Source organism: Sorex fumeus, unplaced genomic scaffold, assembly GCF_029834395.1.
Source record: "Sorex fumeus unplaced genomic scaffold, SorFum_2.1 ptg000098l, whole genome shotgun sequence".
NCBI lineage: Eukaryota > Metazoa > Chordata > Mammalia > Eulipotyphla > Soricidae > Sorex > Sorex fumeus.
Genome location: NW_026606155.1, coordinates 69,384,322 through 69,404,055, shown reverse-complemented (window position 1 = coordinate 69,404,055; position 19,734 = coordinate 69,384,322). Strand labels below are relative to the sequence as shown.

General features: G+C 38.4%; 1 non-coding gene across 1 annotated transcript; it reads left to right on the top strand.

Annotated features, from left to right (window-relative positions):
- The first annotated feature begins 18,960 nt into the window (after window positions 1–18,960).
- Window positions 18,961–19,177, top strand: LOC130042105 (small nucleolar RNA U3). Its single transcript, XR_008795085.1, has one exon. It is a non-coding gene; the product is annotated as a small nucleolar RNA U3 (small nucleolar RNA).
- The last annotated feature ends 557 nt before the right edge of the window (window positions 19,178–19,734 follow it).

Sequence of the window (19,734 nt, the reverse complement as noted above, 5' to 3'; positions counted from 1 at the left end):
AAAGGAGAGAGAGAACAAAAGGTAATTGTGTGATTGGGGGTTGGGAGTTGGAGAAATACTGGGATCCATGGTGGTGGAAAATGGGCACTGGTGAAGGGATGGGTATTTGATCATTGTATAATCGAAACCCAAGCACAAAAATTTGTAAGTCTACAACTGTACCTCATGTTGTTTCACTAATAAAAATTAATAATAAAAAATTGTAAAAAAATGGACTCATTCTGTCCTGGTAATTCAGTCCTTATGAGCAGGTAGCATTTATGTTTGCCTTAAACCATAGGTATAGGTTTATTATTAGATGTACATACAATATAAATCAGAAATTATTAAAGGTTAAAGTGCATGACCTTGCATGCAAAGGATCCCACTTAGATCACTAACACTATATGTTGCCCCCAGTATTACCAGGTATAGTCATAGAGGCCCTCAAAGATGATCCTGGTAATCTCACACCACAAGACTAAAGCAACAATGCAATTTCGTCCCATCCATCTTGGTTGGCAGTGAATCACTAGGAATGATCCTTGGATTTCCTGCACACCACTTCAAAGGGTTCTTCTCCACCCAACAAATATTAATACCATGGAGGTAGATCTTTCCCACAGTACACATAAAATGCTTAAATAGTACTATTTTCCTTGAATACAGTTGGGAATTAAAGGTAAAATGATCCTGAATTCATAATATCTCAGTCCATGATGGGAATTATCAGAAAAGCACAAACATTTTTTCAAAGAGATTCTGTTTGAAGATTAGTACTGAGAGTCCAAGATTAATATTGTCCAAACCCAGAAGATTTATATCTCCTCCCACTACAATGAAGATTAGAGAGTTATCTACATGCAGTGTGGAATTCAGACAAATATTGGCCAAGTCAATGTACAAAGAAAGAGATCTTGAAGGGAAGGTTTACTTCTCAAAAGTAAAAGAATACTGAAAATAAATAATTCTGAATATAGTTCAAATTTAGAGGAATTCTAAACAAAGTGAAAGAACAACAATGTGAAAATTATTTTAAAACTCTATTCATATAATGAGAGAATTACATAAAAACAACCCAGAATATTAGAAGATACTGAGCATTACAATAGTAGGAAGACAAAAAGAAAATTCTCAAAGATGGAAAAGACTAATTCTTGCTTCATTTGCCTGGGAAATCTCACAAATCCTCTTGTAAGGATGGTTTGTAGGGTATAGAGTAAAATGGAAAAACTAGGACTTGGGATCTGGCATAAATATAGGCCTTTCTAATTGGATGATCTTCAACAAGTACTTTTCCCTTAGTTTCCCACCAAAATGATGAACTTAATAAAAGCTACCTACTTCTTTATATTTACATTGGTTCAGGCTGAAAAAATATTAATCACTTAATCACTTAATCCCCATTATTCATTGATTTACTCGAGCGGGTGCCAGTAACGTCTCCATTCATCCCAGTTGTGTGCTAGTGTAGCCCAATGGTATCTGTTCGTTCTAGGAACATGCAGAGCCTCAAACCAATCATTCAGGGTCTTGATGAAGAAGTCTGACCATCTTGTAGGTGGGCGTCCACGTGATCTTTTGATGTCCCATGGAATCCAATCAGTAATGGCTCTAGTCCAGCGGTTGTCTGTAAACCTCATTACGTGTCCAGCCCATTTGATTTTTGATGTTTTGGCAAATGAGACAGCGTCCCTGATTCTTGAGCGTTGACGAAGATCAGAACTCCGGATTCTATCTCTCATTTGAGTGAATCGTGATATTCCAAGCATAGCTCTTTCGATTCCTCTTTGAGAGACCCGAATAGCATTTTCGTAGGGTCCAGGTCTCTGAGTATATGTTAATGCAGGAAGAACAGTGGAATCAAAGAGATGTGCTCGTAGCTGGAGGTTCTTTGTCCTTTTAGTTATTTCTTCAACGTTCCTGAAGGCATTCCAAGCTGCTCTCTTCCTCCTGCGCAACTCAGGTGCCAGGTCATTCATCATGTTGATTTCTCGACCTAGGTATATATAACTGTTGCATTCAGAGATGGTGGTTCCGTTGAGAGTGAATGGAGCATCAGGAACAAGGCTGTTTCTCATAAACATTGTCTTTGTAAGATTCAGCTGTAGTCCGACCTTTCCACATTCACGGTCAAAGTCGTTCAGCATTTGTGCCGCTTGGCTGATGTTTGGTGTTATTAGAACGATGTCATCAGCAAAGCGGAGGTGGTGTAGTTGCCGACCATCTATCTTCGCTCCCATGTTTTCCCATTCTAGTCGTCACATGATGTTCTCGAGGGTGGCGCTGAAGAGTTTTGGTGAAATGATATCACCCTGCGGAACTCCTCTCTTGACATGGATGATTATTTCTTTGTAGAATGGTGAGATCTTGGTAGTGAATCCGCAATAGAGCTCACGAAGGATCCTGATGTATTGAGTTTGTACGCCCTGATTGGCTAGGGCTTCCATAACCGCTTCTGTCTCAACAGAATCAAAGGCCTTCTTTAAATCAATGAACGTTAGACAGAGCGGCATCTTGAACTCCTGAGAAACCTCAATGAGCTTAGTAATCGTGTGGATATGATCGATGGTACTGAATCCTTTTCGGAATCTGGCTTGTTCACATGGTTTTCCTTCATCTAGTGTTCTGCTAATCCTATTCAGGATGACTCGAGTGAACAGTTTGTAGACGACAGACAATAGGCAGATTGGGCGATAGTTGCCAATGTCGTGGATGTCTCCCTTCTTGTATAGTAGTATAGTCCTGCTGGTTTTCCATTGGGATGGAACCTTCCATTCAGACAGGTAGCGTGTGACGAGCCGAGCCAATGTATTGATGAGTACTGATGGTAAGTTCTTCAGGTGTTCAGGTCTGATCTTGTCTGGGCCAGGTGCTCTTTGTTTCCTTACCGATGAGATGGCATGTTGGATTTCGGAAGGGAGAACATTGGGAATGACATATCCATCATGTGGTATGTGGTATGTGGGCAAGTGGACGTGGTTATTAAAGAGATCTGAGTAGAAGTTATGAATAATCTTCTCCATTGCCCTTCGGCTGGAGCGATAGCACAGCGGGTAGGGCGTTCGCCTTACAAGCGGCCAACATGGCCGACCCGAGTTCGATTCCTCCGCCCCTCTCGGAGAGCCCGGCAAGCTACCGAGAGTATTCGATATGCCAGACACAGTAACAACAAAGTCTCCAATGGAGACGTTACTGGGCCCGCTCGAGCAAATCGACGATCAACGGGAGGGCCTTTACCTTTACCTATTGCCCTTCGGGAAGATGTGATAGATCCATCATGATGTCAGAGGGCAGTCATCTTGGTTTTGCAGTTGGTGAAGGACAGGCGGGCTTTACGAATGCTTTTCCCAGCTTCTGCCTCATTTGCCAGTACTGCTGCTCTCCTGTTTTTGAGATCATCCTTGATGGCTTCTCTGCACTGTTTTGCCAGTTCGGATGTTCGCTCGTGGTTGCCTGAGGCATGTGCCAAGCCACGTTGGCGAATAAGTTTAAGAGTGTTCAAAGAAAGGCAGTTTTTTGTGGTTATCTCTCTCTTGGCATTCCTCGCACAATCATGGAGGTGCTGAATCATTCGATCGTATTCCTCATATTAAAAATATTACATGCAAAATTAAACCAATAGGAAGTGCCCAAAGTCTATTACTTTTGGACTGCTGCTGCTCCCACTATGACTGCAGGTATAAAATAAAAGTACACAAGTTAATTATGAAAAAAAATAAAGTTTAATCTGAATAAATTAAGAATTATCTGAAAGATCAAACCTTGAGCTGAATCTTGAACCTTAAGGAATGAATAGGAGTCTGTGAAAGTAAAAAGAAATAAAGAGATAATTTCAAGCAGTGAGAGTAATATGAATACTATGGGAGATGTGAGCTCTAGAGTGAGAGAGCAGAAAATGTAAAGGGATAAGGTACATTGCTAGGAAAACTACTGAGATATGCAAAGGAATATATAACACATCTTACAAAAAATTTCACAGAAGTCATTTCATTTGATTTATGTAGCAGTTTTGAAGAAATAGGTTAGCAGTTTTTACAAAAGGCAGAGGTTTTCATCAAAGAAAACTTTCCCAAGGATAAAATATTAATAAATAATTATCTGCTGTATTTCCCCAGATATTTATACATCAGAAAGGGGCAAGACCTAATTTGTTTGGACTGAAGAGACTGAATTGCTTAGATTTACAGCTAAGTTCCCACCCATGTAGTAGGTTATGATTAGAGTCAACTGTATGACCTAGTTTATCTGAGTACAGGGAGGCCTGATGCCACAGGGAATCCTAAAGAGTCTTAACTCACAACGTGATCAAAGTCAGCTCAAGGTTGAAATCTAGGAACCAAGAGTTCAAAAGTGAACCTGGATATGGCAAACGGGAACTCTCTAAATGAACTTCAAATATAGAACGATGCCTATTAGTTGGGGGTCTAGCCTAAACATGGCTAAATGGAATGGTCAGAGTCTTAAAAAGAAAGCTAACATATTTTTATTGATCCTAATTACTAGAATATCTGTAGCATTGTCCTCCCGTTGTTCATCAATTTGCTCGAGCAGGCCCAGTAACGTCTCTATTGTGAGATTTGTTGTTACTGTGTTTGGCATATCGAATATATCATGGCTACCTTTCCAGGCTTTTGTCGTGCGGGCGAGATACTCTTGGTAGCTTGCTGGGCTCTCCGAGTGGGGCGGAGGAATCGAACCCGGTGGGTCACAATGGCCACATGCAAGGCAAACGCCCTACCTGCTATGCTATCGCTCCAGCCCAATTAACCTATTCTGAATATCACTGAATTTCAAGAATTATAACTCTTGGGAATCAAAAGAATTATACTAATCTTGCAATTTGACTCTCATATTTCACAAATGAGAAAGCTCATTTGTCAAGAACCCAAGTAACTCGAAGTCTGAAGTGAAACTTCAGGCTTCTTTTTTTTTTCCCCCTAATCCAGCACTTTATTGTTTCTCTGTAGGGAATGTGGATAAGTGTAACTTTTGCTGCTTGGATTCTGTCTCTATCTCTCCCACATGTACCTCTATATTTCTAAGTAATACAGAAAGATGATAATGAAGCTAGAGGTTAAGGTGGCAAGGGGATAGCTCAGTGTTAGAGTGCCTATCTACTGATCATGAGAATCCCATCTCTAGTGCAATCCTTGGCTCTATGTGCCAAACACAATCCTGGCAATACTACCATTAGGACTACGGGACTACAAAAGAATGTGGAATATCTACTGTAATCACAACCCAATGTGAGAGAACCACAACTAAATGTGGGGTCTGAGTACCTCAACTAAATGTTCAAGTCCTGACAAGTACACCGACCTGAGTCTATGCAACCACGAGAGCTAAAATGTTGGAGCCTTGGTAAGTATCACAATCAAGTACACAGGCAGAGAGTGGAACTCCAGATCATCACAGCAACAACAAAGGGGAAAAAAGGGAGAAGTAAACAAGTAGTTATTTTAATGAAGTTTCTAGTAGACAGAAATAATAAGAAGAGTTGGTTAAATTTATTCATGATTGTTCATGGCTTAGAACCAGGTCTTCCATATCTTCGTTTGTGCAGTTTTCTATTGGCTTATATATTCTTTCTTAAAATGCTCACAAGATTAGTAGTTGAAATTTTATAGCTTGGCTGTGCTCTATACTCTGGCCAACAACACTGTGAAACAATGTTCTGCATCAAACTAACAGAAAACTATTATGACTCTTTATAATTAAGAATTCGCATTGTATTGAGTACACTAATGCATTTTTAAGATGTGATATTATCCCAATTTTCTTTCTGCCAGTTCTTTTTCTATTGATATTTTAAGTAGACAAGAGCAGACTTAAATGTATTTGAAGAATGTGGTATGTAAATATGAAGTGTAAATATAAATGTCTTTTAACACCTTATATCAAAAAGCCAGTGGAGAAAAAAATGACTTTTGGAAATAAAGAGAGAGATGTATCAATTAAAAATAGAAAAGATGCCAGTAGCACAAGGAGAACATAAAAATGTTAGTAAAGGGAACTCTAAGAAAACAATAGCATTTAACAAATGCTGCAGTGGGGAAAGAAGTAACACAGAGAAAATAGGTCCGCTAATAAATGAGGAGCATGAAATTAATGATGAGTCTAAAATGGTAGAGATAATGAACTCATTTGTAAAATCGGTCCTTAACAAGAAAAATGAAGATAGGAAGTTTGAACAATTAAGAAGTAATGAAAACCTTGCAAAAATAGCTGTTGACAAAGAAACAGCAAAGAAAAGGCCAATTCTATTTTGGGCTGGATCAAAAGAATGATATCATGGCAATGTGAAGAGGGTATTTATTTTGTTTGTGATTCTGTTCCTAAAGATCCTATTCTACATTTGTGGTCATCTTGATCAGTTTCATTTATCTATCCAAGACCAGGATGAAGAGTTGCTACTTGGTGTAGACATGGGCTTTAAAAGAAACTAGATATAACCAAATAGATGAGAAGTGAAAGGTTGCTTTTATGTTGTTTCCATCCTCCAAGCATTGTTGGTGGACACAGTGCACTGTGAACAGCTAGAAACAATTTTGCAAATACAAAATAGGTGATTCATTTTCTTAAAAATAGTTATAACTGTAGGAAAGGTTGGTTAATAACCTTAACTTGGGCAACTGAAACCAAGATAGGATGTATCATAATAGATTATACCTTGTCTGCCCATAAACCCTTGCTCTCTACTTGATATGAAAAACAAAGAATAAATACATGCACTATCAAACTCTTTCTAATCATAATTAATCAGGTGGTAGTAATTGCTTAAAGAATTATGGTTCCTTTTTCACTTTTCCCTCTAACTTTAATACTATGATTAAAGCTAGTTTTCCAATTAAGGAGCTACAGAGGCAGTGCAGGATCTGATGGAGCCAGGAAGAACACAGAATGCTCTATCAGGTGCAAGCGACCCTAGAGAACTCTGTAGAAGACCCTATGGTCACAAGGAATAAATACCATTAGACAGAAGAGTTACTAACATACTTTTGAACTAGTTGAAATTGAACTAGTTGAAATTGAACTAGTTGAAATGTCAAAACAGTGCACACAGGAAAAAAGCTAATGAGATAGGTTAAAAAAAAGAATCATAAATTGAGAAGAGTCAGGTTAGTGGGAGAACTAGAGAGAATGAAGGTGAATCGAGAGAACAGAGAGTAGGCAAGAGGATGGGAAGAGAAAAGAAGATATAATTCCAGTGATAGAAACACAAATTCTGATCTTGAACTCTGCTGTAAAAGAAACACATTCCAAGTTTATTGTGTGAGTTCCTGCAGACGGAGCTAAAATTGGCTGCTGCCACATGTATTCAAAAGGGCCTGCCTATGAAACTACAACACAGTGAAAGGAAAGGAGTATTTAGTGCTCACATCGATTTTACTCTTTTAAGAAACAGTAATCAGTCTGTGTATGTAATTTGGAGAGTAATGTAAATTTGGGTAAGGCGTGTTTATAACTGGGTACTAATGTGGGAGTATTGTGTTAATGAAAGAGTCAAGAGGGAGGCAGAGGCTGCTCTTTAATAGATAGTTTGTAATAATAGTAATTGTAAGACACAGCAATTTTACTTAACAATTAGGATGTTGGTTGGTTTGGAAGATCTATTACATTTATCTATAACACCTTTTCAGTCATGGTGCACGACACTGAGTTGGTCAAGGTTTTAGAGGATAGATTCTAAGAGTAGGAATTTCTCTCTAAGAGTATGATATTTCTGGAAACAGGTGCCGTGGGTGATGCCAAATATCACAGCACAGTAACTGCAGAGGGTAATTGCCTCTGTAAATGAGAGGCAATGGAGAGATGGTAGCCCTCGGGGCTACATTTCTAAGGCGACTCTCTGCGCATGGAGGTCACTGTTTCTTGCTCTATGTCTTGCCCTTGGCCAGAAATTTGGAGTCTTGATCTTGAAGAAAATTGAATGAGATTAAATTTGGAATTCTATAAAGGTAGGAAGTACAGGAATATGGAAAATGAACAAAATTGGAGTTCTATACTAGTGTTGGAATTCCAATTTAAATGCTCTGAGCTTTGGTCATAAGCAAAAACAATGTGTGTGTGTGTCCAACCATTATATCTCCTAGTATTATAAATCTTAAGTAAGTTAATGTATAAAAGGTTCAATAATAATCTTATAGAATCAAAATATTATTTTTGCTTATTATTATATCTAATGTCAGGCTGGAGCAACAGCACAGTGGGTAGGGCGTTTGCCTTGCATGCAGCCAACATGGCTGACCCGAGTTCGATTCCTCCGACCCTCTCAGAGAACCCGGCAAGCTACCGAGAGTATCTCGTCTGCAGGGCAAAGCCTGGCAAGCTACCTGTGACATATTTGATATGCCAAACACAGTAACGAGTCTCATAATGTTACTGGGCCCACTCGAGCAAATCAATGAACAATGGGAGGATAGTGATAGTGATTACCAATGTCATTAAGAAAGAAGTAAACTGATCATTTTCATTTCATTTCATCATCCTGTTATTCGTCGATTGCCTCGAGCAGGCCCCAGTAACGTCTCTTTCATCCTAGCCCTGAGATTATATTCAAGGCTATTTAGGAGAATGAGACCCATCATTGTTACTGGTATTTGGCATATTTGGTATGCCACGGGGAGTTTGCCAGACTCTGCCCTGTGGGCAGGCTACATTCGATAGCCTGCAAGTTCGTCCAAAGTAGTAATGAGACAATAAGATGTCATAAAAAAAAGTTTTGATAAGATGTCGCGCGGCCCCGAATGTGGCCGCGCAGTTCCGGGATCTGGATTTTATAGTCTCTGAGTCTTGGCCGCTGATGGGATTACACGGCACCAGGGGACCAGGTGGTGGGTGTGACCCCTGCCTACTGGAATTTGGAGGATCTGGGTGGAAGATGCTCGACTCCAATTCGAGTAGGCTTGGAGGTCTCGGCCCCGGAACCCGCGTGGCTTTGTCCCTCTGCCAGTACCTTCATGTGTGCGGAGAGTGGTCTCAGCATGGTGGTGGCTGGTCCTGGAGGTCTTCGGCTGCCAGAGCCCTGGTCGGGGCGAGGAGGAAAGCTCAACCCGCTCCCCTCCAAGGGGCTCCGGGAAGGAACACCCAGGCGCGGGGGCAGAAGACTGCACTGTTCTCGTCCGGGATCTGGATTTTATAGTCTCTGAGTCTTGGCCGCTGATGGGATTACACGGCGCCAGGGGGCCAGGTGGTGGGTGCGACCCCTGCCTACTGGAATTTGGAGGATCTGGGTGGAAGATGCTCGACTCCAATTCGAGTAGGCTTGCAGGTCTCGGCCCCGGAACCCGCGTGGCTTTGTCCCTCTGCCAGTACCTTCATGTGTGCGGAGAGTGGTCTCAGCATGGTGGTGGCTGGTCCTGGAGGTCTTTGGCTGCCGGAGCCCTGGTCGGGGCGGGGAGGAAAGCTCAACCCGCTCCCCTCCAAGGGGCTCCGGGAAGGATCACCCAGGCGCGGGGGCAGAAGACTGCACTGTTCTCATCCGGGATCTGGATTTTATAGTCTCTTAATGTCATTAAGAAAGAAGTAAACTGATCATAATTTGCTTATGGAACATCCATATTCTATTACCAGTAAGATCCCAAAGAGAGAAATTGTGAACTCAAAGATAAGACATAAATGAAGTCACATGAAAAAATATAACATTAACACTAATCCTAGAACAAGAAAATCCACTTCCTTTTCTTTTAGTTTTTTTTCTACAGCAACAAGAAACTGGAACCAAAGAATCTAACGTGAGAGAAACATAAAACTTCAACCCCTTAAGTCATCTCCCAATTCATATGTGTAATTTTTTCTCTCGATTTTATTTTCTCCGCCATCAATGTTTTTCATATTCCCTCTCCATTTCTTAAGAATTCGCCTTTTGAAAATTTTCAGAACAAAGAACTATACTGGATAAGGAATCATTTGAACCTGAAATACTACAATTATTAGGCAATCTCTATGCTAATCAAAGTATAACCTACCAAAAAAAAAGTAAAGGTAAAAACCATGAGTCATAAACTGGTTCATTAAAATAGGTGACCTTTAACTATGCCTCACTGGCATTTTCTCCTGACAAAATATGACTACATTTATAAGATATTTATATAGGAAGTACATACCTGTTATAGTTAGTTTTGCTCTTTGCAAATGGAGCAGCAGCTCACTGGAAATTAGAATAATATTTTGTATTGTAATAAATGCCTTTTAAATGAACACAAAATATGGTTTGATTTTGGATATGACATGTGCCAACTCAGAAAATGTGCATTCACACGTATGCACACAAGGTTTTTAGCTAAACTTTTCATGAAGAGTTACAAGAAGCTAATATATTGATGGTTCCTTTAATTCTGATGACAAATTGGAAAGAAAGTGCACCATGTTCTGACTATAATTGTAGCTAAATTGAGAAAATCCACTCAATTATTTTCTTCTCATTGAGAAAAACCAATGAAAAGAACCTACTTTAAAAAAAGCAAAAATTTTAAAATAAAAATAATCTGATAATAAACGCAAAATTTATAAAGAAACAGAAATTCTCAAATACCACTATTATACTTGATAGTCTTAGAGAGAAATTTGAAATATGTTATATGTATCATATTTTAATTGAGCCTTCCCTTAGATAATGTGTATTCACTTCTAGGGATGTAGTGTACAAATTCAGCAGTCAAGTGAAAGGCATTAATGAAACAATCTTTTAATAACAAAAGAAAGTATACAGGAAGCTGGAACAACAAAAATGCAGAGGGTAGGGCACTTGTTTTGCATGCAGTCAGTTGGTTCAATCCCTAACATCCCATATAATTTCCAGAGTCTTAGGAGTGATCCCTGAGCACAGAACTAGAAGTAAGCCCTGAATACCACTGGTATGTACATAAAACAAAGAAAAACAATGTACACGACCTATAAGCCAATAACAGGAAATTAATTAAACATTTAATTGATTTCCACATTGATATATGCTTGCCTTTTATAAGAATAAAATGGGCCTAAATATACCAAATGTACAAAATGATAAATAGAATAAATATTTAATGAAACTATAAAGAGTTAAGAATAATATACCAAATAATCACACATACAATAATTAGATATAAATATGAGATAGACAAATAGATATAGATATGGGGCCAGAGAGTTAGAGAGTCTTTATAGTGCCCTGTGCCCCACAAAGAATGATTCCTGAGTACAGAGCCAAGAGTAAGCCCTGAGCAGCACTGGGTATGACAGATGGAAGGAGCGGAGGGGCAGGAGAGGAGAAGGAGGAGGGAGGAAAGGGAAGGAGAGGAAGAGTAAAGGATAGAGAGAGAAAGGAGAAAGATGAAAGGAAAATGGAACGAAGGAAGGAAGGAAGGAAGGAAGGAAGGAAGGAAGGAAGGAAGGAAGGGAGGGAGGGAGGGAGGGAGGGAGGGAGGGAGGGAAGGAAGGAAGAAAGAAAAAGGGGCCAGAGCAATAGTACAGTGGGTACAGAATTTGCCTTGCATGCGGTCAACCTGGGTTGTATCCTGCATCCCATATGATACCCCCAGCACAGCCAGGAGTAATTCCTGAGTGCGAGCTGAAGTAAGCCTGAGCATCCCTGGGTGTGACACAAAAAGCAAAAAAAATTAAAAAAGAAAGAAAGAAAGAAAGAAAGAAAGGAAAGAGAGGAACAGAGGAAGGAAGAAAGAAGGAAAGAAAGAAGAAAAGAGTATAAGATTATATATATGAAACAATATATATATTGATCATATATATGTATATATATGAAAAACAAAAATAACGTAAGATATCTAAAATGAGATTTACTGTTTTGACATATCGAATATGCCACCAGACATCTTGCCAGGCTCTTTGAGATGAACAGAGGCTTTTAGGGCAGCCTCTAATTACCCTTGAAGATGTTCCCATGGTTCAAAACATATTTGAACCCCATCATATATGGTGCAGTAATCTTGGAAAATGGGTATTAAGTGTATTATGATGTCTGGAAAGTGGCCTGGAGTGTGGTGGCATCTGGGTAGTGGAGGTAGTGGAGGTCTGCCAATGAGCTATTTACAGGTATCGGTAGGGTGGGACTTTTGGGTGTGATTCCTGTGTCACCAGAGATTGGTGGAAGCAGGCAGGGCAGGGCAGGGTGGGACTTCTGGGTTTGATCCCTGGATCGCTGGAGATTGGTGGGAGCACACAGAGGATCTCTGTTTCCGGGCTCTGCTGAGCCTGGAATCAAAGGTCACAAAGTTTGGCACGAATGCTGGCCAACTTCGAAGTGAGTGTGGAATGGTCGGACTACAGCTGAATCTCACGAAGACAATGTTTATGAGAAATGGATTCATTCCTGATGTTCCATTTGCTCTCAACAGGATGAATATCTCTGAATGCAACAGTTATGTCTACTTAGGTCAAGGACTCAACATGACAAATGATCTGGCACCTGAGTTTTGCAGGAGGAAGAGAGCAGTGTGGAACACCTTCAAGAGCATCGAAGAAATCGCTAAGAGTACAAAGAACCTCCAGCTCTGGGAACATCTCTTTGACTCCACCGTTCTTCCTGCATTAACATATGCCTCAGAGACCTGGGCCCTAGGAAAACAAGATGAGAATGCTATTTGGGTATCCCAATGAGGAATCGAAAGAGCTATGCTTGTAGTATCATGCTTCACTCGAGTGAGAGAAAGAATCCGGAGTTCCAACCTCCATTGACGATCGTGAATCAGGGACGTTGTCTCATTTGCCAAGGCATCAAAAATCAGATGGGCTGGGCACGTAATGAGATTTGGAGACAACTGCTGGACTAGAGCCATTACTGACTGGATTCCATGGGACGTCAAAAGATCGTGTGGTCGCCCACCTATGAGATAGTCAGACTTCTCCGTCAAGATCCTGAACAATCGGTTTGGGGCTCTTCGTGTTCCTGTAGTGAGCAGACACCATTGGGCTACACTAGCACATGACAGTGACAAATGGAGATGTTACTGGCGCCCACTCAAGCAAATCGATGAGTAATGGGATGTCAAGTGATCAAGTGATTAAATGATCTAAACTGAACTAAGTAAATATTCTATGATCAGAAATAGGAAGAATGTATGTAGTTAAAATAGCAATTTGTCCCAACTTAATTTATATGTTTAACAAAACCTGAGTTGAAACACAAGGACTATTTAATAGGTATCAAAACACTGACTATAAAATGTATATGGAGAGGTTAAAGTTCCTCCATATTTAGCATACTATAGAAGTAGAACCAACTTGAAGTCTTCATTTGGTACATAAATGTTGATGACAGTATTTCTTTATCTATTGTTCCCTTGACCAATAAGTAATGTCCATCACTGTCTCTAATGACTTTCTTTCTATTGAAAAGAATTTGGTCTGGCTTTTTTTATTTTTGGCTTCCATTGACTTGTCTGATTGTTTTCATCCTTTCACTCTAAGTCTATATTTATCCTGAGTATTTAGGTATATTTCCTGTAGGCAGCAAATGGATGGATTTTCTTTCCTGATCTTCCATCTACTTGATGGCTTTTTATAGGTGAGCTTTTCAACGGACATTACTGATATCTTGAAAGAGTCTCCTGCACAGATTCAAGAGGCCCAAAAAGCACCAAACAAAAGAGACTCAAAACAATGCCAACACACATAGTAATCAAAATGGTAACATCAAAAGACTGACTACTTAAAGCAGCAAAAGAGAAGAAAACTCTCAAATGTAAGGGAAACAACACAAGAATCGGAATATATGACTTCTTACAAGTTAGAAAAGAGTGGAATAATGTACTCAAACTACTGACTTAGAAAAAAGGAAAAAAAACTTCAGTCTAGAGTCCACTACCCTGCAAAACTTTAGATTTGAGGGAGACATAAGAACATTTGAAGACAAACAAGAGCTCGCAGTATTTGTGACAAATAAACCAATCCAGCAAGAATTACTGAAAGGCTGCTTATTAAAAAAAAAAACTCTTGCAAAAATAACTGGATCACACACAGACACACATAAATGACAAGAAAGCCCTTTATGTCAATAATTTCTCTGAATGACATGATCTCTCTTATGTCAGGACTAAGATCCCCTATAAAAAGACATAGAGTAGATGGATAGATCATGAAAGAAAATCCATCCATTTGCTGTGTAAAGAAAACATAACTCTCGAGATAAATGCAGACTTGGAGTGAAAGGATGAAAACAATCACACAAACCAATGGAAGAAAAAAAAGTTGGGACAGCCATGCTTATATCAGACCAAATTTTATCAATATAAAGAAAGTAATTAGAGACAATGGTGGATGTTGATTTCTGCCATAATTTTTATTTTTTTCTATCCTACTTCTACTTTTTGGATTTGTTTTTTCCTCTCCTACATTTTTTAGATGTGTATATGGTTTATTGATTTAGGTTTTTCCTTCTTTCTTAATGTGGGCATGCTTTGCTATGAATTTCCCCCTTAGTATAGCTTTTGCGGCATCTCATAGATTCAGGAAATTTGTGTCTTCATTCTCATTGGTTTCGAGGAATCTTTTGATTTCTTCTTTGATTTTTTCTTTGATCCAATTATTTTTTTAGCGAAGTTTTTTTCAGCTTCCAAGTGTTGTGATTTTTCCCACATTCTCTCTGTGGTTCATTTCTACTTTCATGGCATTGCAGTCTAAGAAGTTAGTTTGTACAATTTCTATATTTATAAATTTATATATTTGAGTTGTGTAGACTTTAGAGGATTACTTTTCTAATTCTGAAGTCAAATAAACTCATCATAGAAAATGTGTAAATTTTAAAATATGTAAATAAAATAAGAGTAAGTTCACGAAAGAAAGAAAGAAAGGAAGAAAGAAAGAAAGAAAGAAAGAAAGGAAATGAGGTTGGTCAGAGAGAAAATAAGAAATGTAAGGTGCTCGCCTTGCAGACAGTCAACCAGTTAAAAAATCCCCTGTATCACATATGGTCTCCTGAGCCCTACCAGGAATGATCTATGCCAAAAGTAAGGAGAAAGTCCTGAGATATGTTGGGTATAGCCCCCAAGTCCCACTCCCCGACTTCCAACCCCCCAAAAAATGAAAAAAGAAACTAGCCATCAACCTAGGGAAAGGGATGAAAGAAAAGTAATTCATATTACTAAGTGAAAGAAGTCAATCTGAAAACTTTAAGATTTAAATTGTAAGATTCTAAGTATATAACATTTTGGAAAAAGACCAAACTTCAGAGACAGTATAAAGATTAAGTGACTGCTAGGAGATAGTAATGAAGAGACAGATCACAGAAGATGCTTAGGGTAGTGAAACATCTGTATGATCAATAATGACAAATATACATCACTAAACGTTTATCAAAACTCAACTGCAAAAGAAACATGCATCCTAATATGAATTATGCAGTTCAGGTGCTAATCACATGCCAATGTAAATTCATCAGTTGTAACAAATGTATAGTTTTGGTAAGGGATATTGATGTAGCTGTGTAGGCTGGAGACAGAGTTAGCAGCAAGTTCTCTTCACTTACATTCAATTTTTCTTTGGATATACAACTGCTCTAGAAATAAAGTTAATTATCAATAATAAGGGGGAAAGCAATATTTTCTTCATCATTGCCTATTTAACTATGGTAACTATGTCACAGATAAAATTAGGTCAGCAATCATTTGTTAGATTAAGTTTATAACTTTTATTTTCTTTCAGATGACCAAATTCTCAATGAAGATTGAATTCTAAACATTTTTATTTATGGGTATTCAGTAAAAGAAAGATAAAATCAAGAGATTGTGAGAGGAGAAACAAGTCACCCCTGTACTTTTTCCTGTACATTTTCCTGTAATTATTTAAGCCTCAATAGTATCTTGCAATTGAAATTCTTGAGCAGCAAAATAGTTTAGATTGTCCACTTTTTATTTTATTTATTCAATATTAAAATTATCTGTTGCTATCAAAGTTGAAGTTATAGTCAAACACCACCAACAAAAAGCAAACAAATTCTAGAGGCCAGAGAAATAGTACAGAGGATAAGGTACTTGCTTTACGTGTTCTACTTAGATTCAATCCCTAGAATCATATATGGCTTCCTGAGTATAAAGCCATGAGTAAGCCCAAAGCAAAACAAGTGTTTGGTACCCAAACAAAGAAAAGCCATAAAATAAAAATCCAAGTATTCCCCATGGTCTACATTCATTTTAAAATAAAGTAAATATTATTTTAAATATCTTAAAATATAATCATAAAATGTCAATTACCTAGGGCTTTGTTTTAATAAAAGATGGTACAGGGGACACATAACTATTTAGATATTCGCATGAAATTGGTTAAATCTAATACTAAAAAGTAAACATTTGTGCTCATTGTGTGCGTCATTTCTTTCAAGGTTTTCTGACCTTGAAATCTCATCGAATTCTACCAACTTGAAAACATTATTGTTTACAACTCAGCACGTGGCAACCAGAGGGATTTACAAGGTTAAGATGACAGGCATGTCATGTACTTGCATCATGTTTGAAATGTCACTAGCATATCACACACATGGTCGGCATATTCATTTTTCAATATTCATCCAAGTTCTTCCTGTCAAGTGCAGGAAATAGATGCAATATATGACTCAGATACAGATAGAAAAATAGCTTTCCTTTTCCTAATCCTCTGCTCACTGACCGTGCATTCATGTCTCTAGAAAGCAGTAGCTCTAAAATCTTCGGAGATTTACTGTGAAAGCTCAACATACTTATTTTGCTTCTACATTTATTAAAAGCAATGACTGTGTTAAAAATACCAAGAAGGAGAGGTTTTTTATTTATTTTTACTGTCAATGTGGTAACATTAGAATGATTCATATATTCAGCATGTTTATTGTCTCCAAAATTGCTCCCCCCTTACTTATCAGTTAAGAGGAATACATATATATTTTTTTATAAGCCAGTGCCTAACTGCTCTTGAATAGCTAGTATGTATAATATGATTTATGAGGCCCTAAGAAAACAGAATTTAGGCAAGATAAGTTTTTGTTTGGAGGGAAAAAGAATGCTCTGCAATAGAGTATAGTTCTGCAGTGTATCTGCAGTCTTAGTGATAGCAAGCAAAACAAGTTGTCTCTTTCATGTGCAAACTCAAGGAAATTAAAAGAAAGATGCTAAAGGTAGGTAGAACAATCATGAAACAAAGCACATTTTCTTTTTCAATCTTGTTAAGTTTTCCAAGAAGCAATAATTAGGATGACACTACAATTATTCTTTTTTTTTTTTTTGCTTTTTGGGTCACACCTGGCTATGCACAGGGGTTACTCCTGGCTCTGCACTCAGGAATTACTCCTGGTGGTACTCAGGGGAACATATGGGATGCTGGGAATTGAACCCGGGTTGGCCACGTGCAAGACAAACGCCCTACCCATTGTGCTATCTCTCCAGCCCCTACAATTATTCTTAAGGTTATTGATTTTTCAAAGTATTCTCAAAATCCTAAAGTCTTAGAATTGAATAGAGGAAACAAATTAAGTTCTCTTTAAATTATGATATTCCATGAAAAGTTTTTTAAAGGAAAAGAGCTACACTTATTTTTACTGTAAAACAATTAGAAAATAATAAAAAAAACTTAATATATAGTATTGCTCTTTGTCCAAATAAAAAACTTTCAGTTCCTTCATTTTAAAATATGATAATACACTTGAATCCTTCCCTCAGCTTTTAAATACTCATTATCTAGTCCCAAATTAGTTTCCTATCTTTGTTTTCTACCATTTTTTTTGGCCACACAAACCATTGCTTAGGAATTACTCTTGTCAGGCTGGGAAGACTATATGGGGTGTCTGGGATCGAATGCAGGCAGATCACATGCAAGGCAAACATCATTTCTGCTTTATTCCCTCTCATCCCCATGTTTCCTACCATTTTCAACCCAACTCTTTCTCCACTGATGCCTTCATAATCATCCCACCATCTTCAGAATACCTTCCTTTTCTATTTATCTAGAAGGAAGAAGGAGACATTACTGTTGCCTGCTCAAGACAATTGATGAACAATAGGATGATCATGATCGCGATCGTGATCAAGAATTAATTATATACATTACCAGCATAAAGTCAACTTCAACTATTAGTTTCCTTAAATTCTTCAAGCCTCTAATTTTATTAAATAATTCTGCTAATAGATGCTAGCAATATAGGACATACATATATGGAAAATACTACAAATGGTGAGTCTACATGATGAGAGTGGGTGTAAAACAATCTGGTAAATGTGATCTAGCTGCATAGCAGAAGAAGAAAAAAAGATTTTGTATAAAGATAGCCATATTTGGCATAAAAAAATCACCAAATGTATCTGGGTGTACGAGAGATTTCAGTTGTAGTACTATAATATGATTTGCTTATAATAATAATTCCTTGTAGGGTTTTTTTCTTGTCTTACAGTAGCCCCTTTAGTCCTTCTTTTAAGTTTGGTTTTGAGTATCTATGAAGTTACTGAGCTATTGTTTATCCATGAAATAGTGTATTGTTCCTTCGAGTTTGAGTGAGAGTTTAGCTGGATAAAGTATTCTTAGTGACACATTCATTTCATTGAGTTTTTTTCACTATATCCCACCATTATCTTCGGGATTGGAGGGTTTTCCTCTGATACTCTGCTGTAAATCTAAGGGGTGCTCCTTTGTATGTGATTTCCTTCTTTGACCTTGCTGTTTGCAGTAGTGTGTCTCTATCCATGGCATCCATCATTCTGACTATGATATGTCTTGGAGTCATTTTACTAGGGTCTCTTTTAGCTGGCACTCTTCGGGCTCCTTAACAAAGGAAAAAAATCACATAATCCTAGTAAGGATATATCCAAGGTCTTTGGTACTTTTAGTACAGATATTATAAACATGAAAATGAGCACTGTGGACAAGATATGAGTGCTGAAATAGATAAAGGGATATAGATGGTAATCTCTCAGCACTGTTACTGCAAACCATAATGCAGAGAGAGAGAGAGAGAGAGAGAGAGAGAGAGTATGAGGGAGAAGGAGGGAGGGAGGGATGGAGGGAGGGACAGCGTGAGAGAAAGAGAGAATTATACTTTCAGGGATCAGTTCTATAATTTTTTATGAGAGAAGTTTCTCTGATCATGTAGAGTACCCAAAACAATGAGAAGGAACCTAAACATCCTCTCCTGAATATGAAGGAGGTTCAATGTGTTGCTTCTTCAACTACCTTTCACCAAAGTAGACAGCATAACGAATGCCTAGAATCAGTATTTTCTAGGGGAAAAAAGCACTCTGTAGGTAGGAAGTTTCTTTTCCTCCTATATACAGTCCACTTCTTTTTTCTCTTTTTGGGCCATACCCGGTGATACACAGGGGTTACTCCTGGCTCTGCACTCAGGAATTACAAAGGGAACTACATGGAATGCTGGGAATCGAACCCAGATTGGCCGCGTGCAAAGCAAACGCCCTACCACTGTGCTATCGCTTCAGCCCCTCCAGTCCACTTTAAAATATTCAAATATTTGGTTAGTAATCAAGGTGTGGTAAAACATGGTGCCACAGACCTTATTAGATCACAGAATGCTTAGGGTCTACTTGTGCCAGACAATACAGTTACTGCAAGAAATTAGCAATTACAAGTATCCTAGTATCTTGCACAGTTCCTATCATCACCACAGTTGCTATTAGGCAATTGTGACCACAGGCCTTAATCTGTTGTCCTAGCCTGCTGGACACCAAAACCACAGCCACTGTCTGGCATCAGAAGCTGTGAAATATGAGACACATCCAAGCCTGCCAATAAGCTTGTAACTGCAAGTCCACAGCAGTGGTACAGAATGATACAAATTCAAGCTAC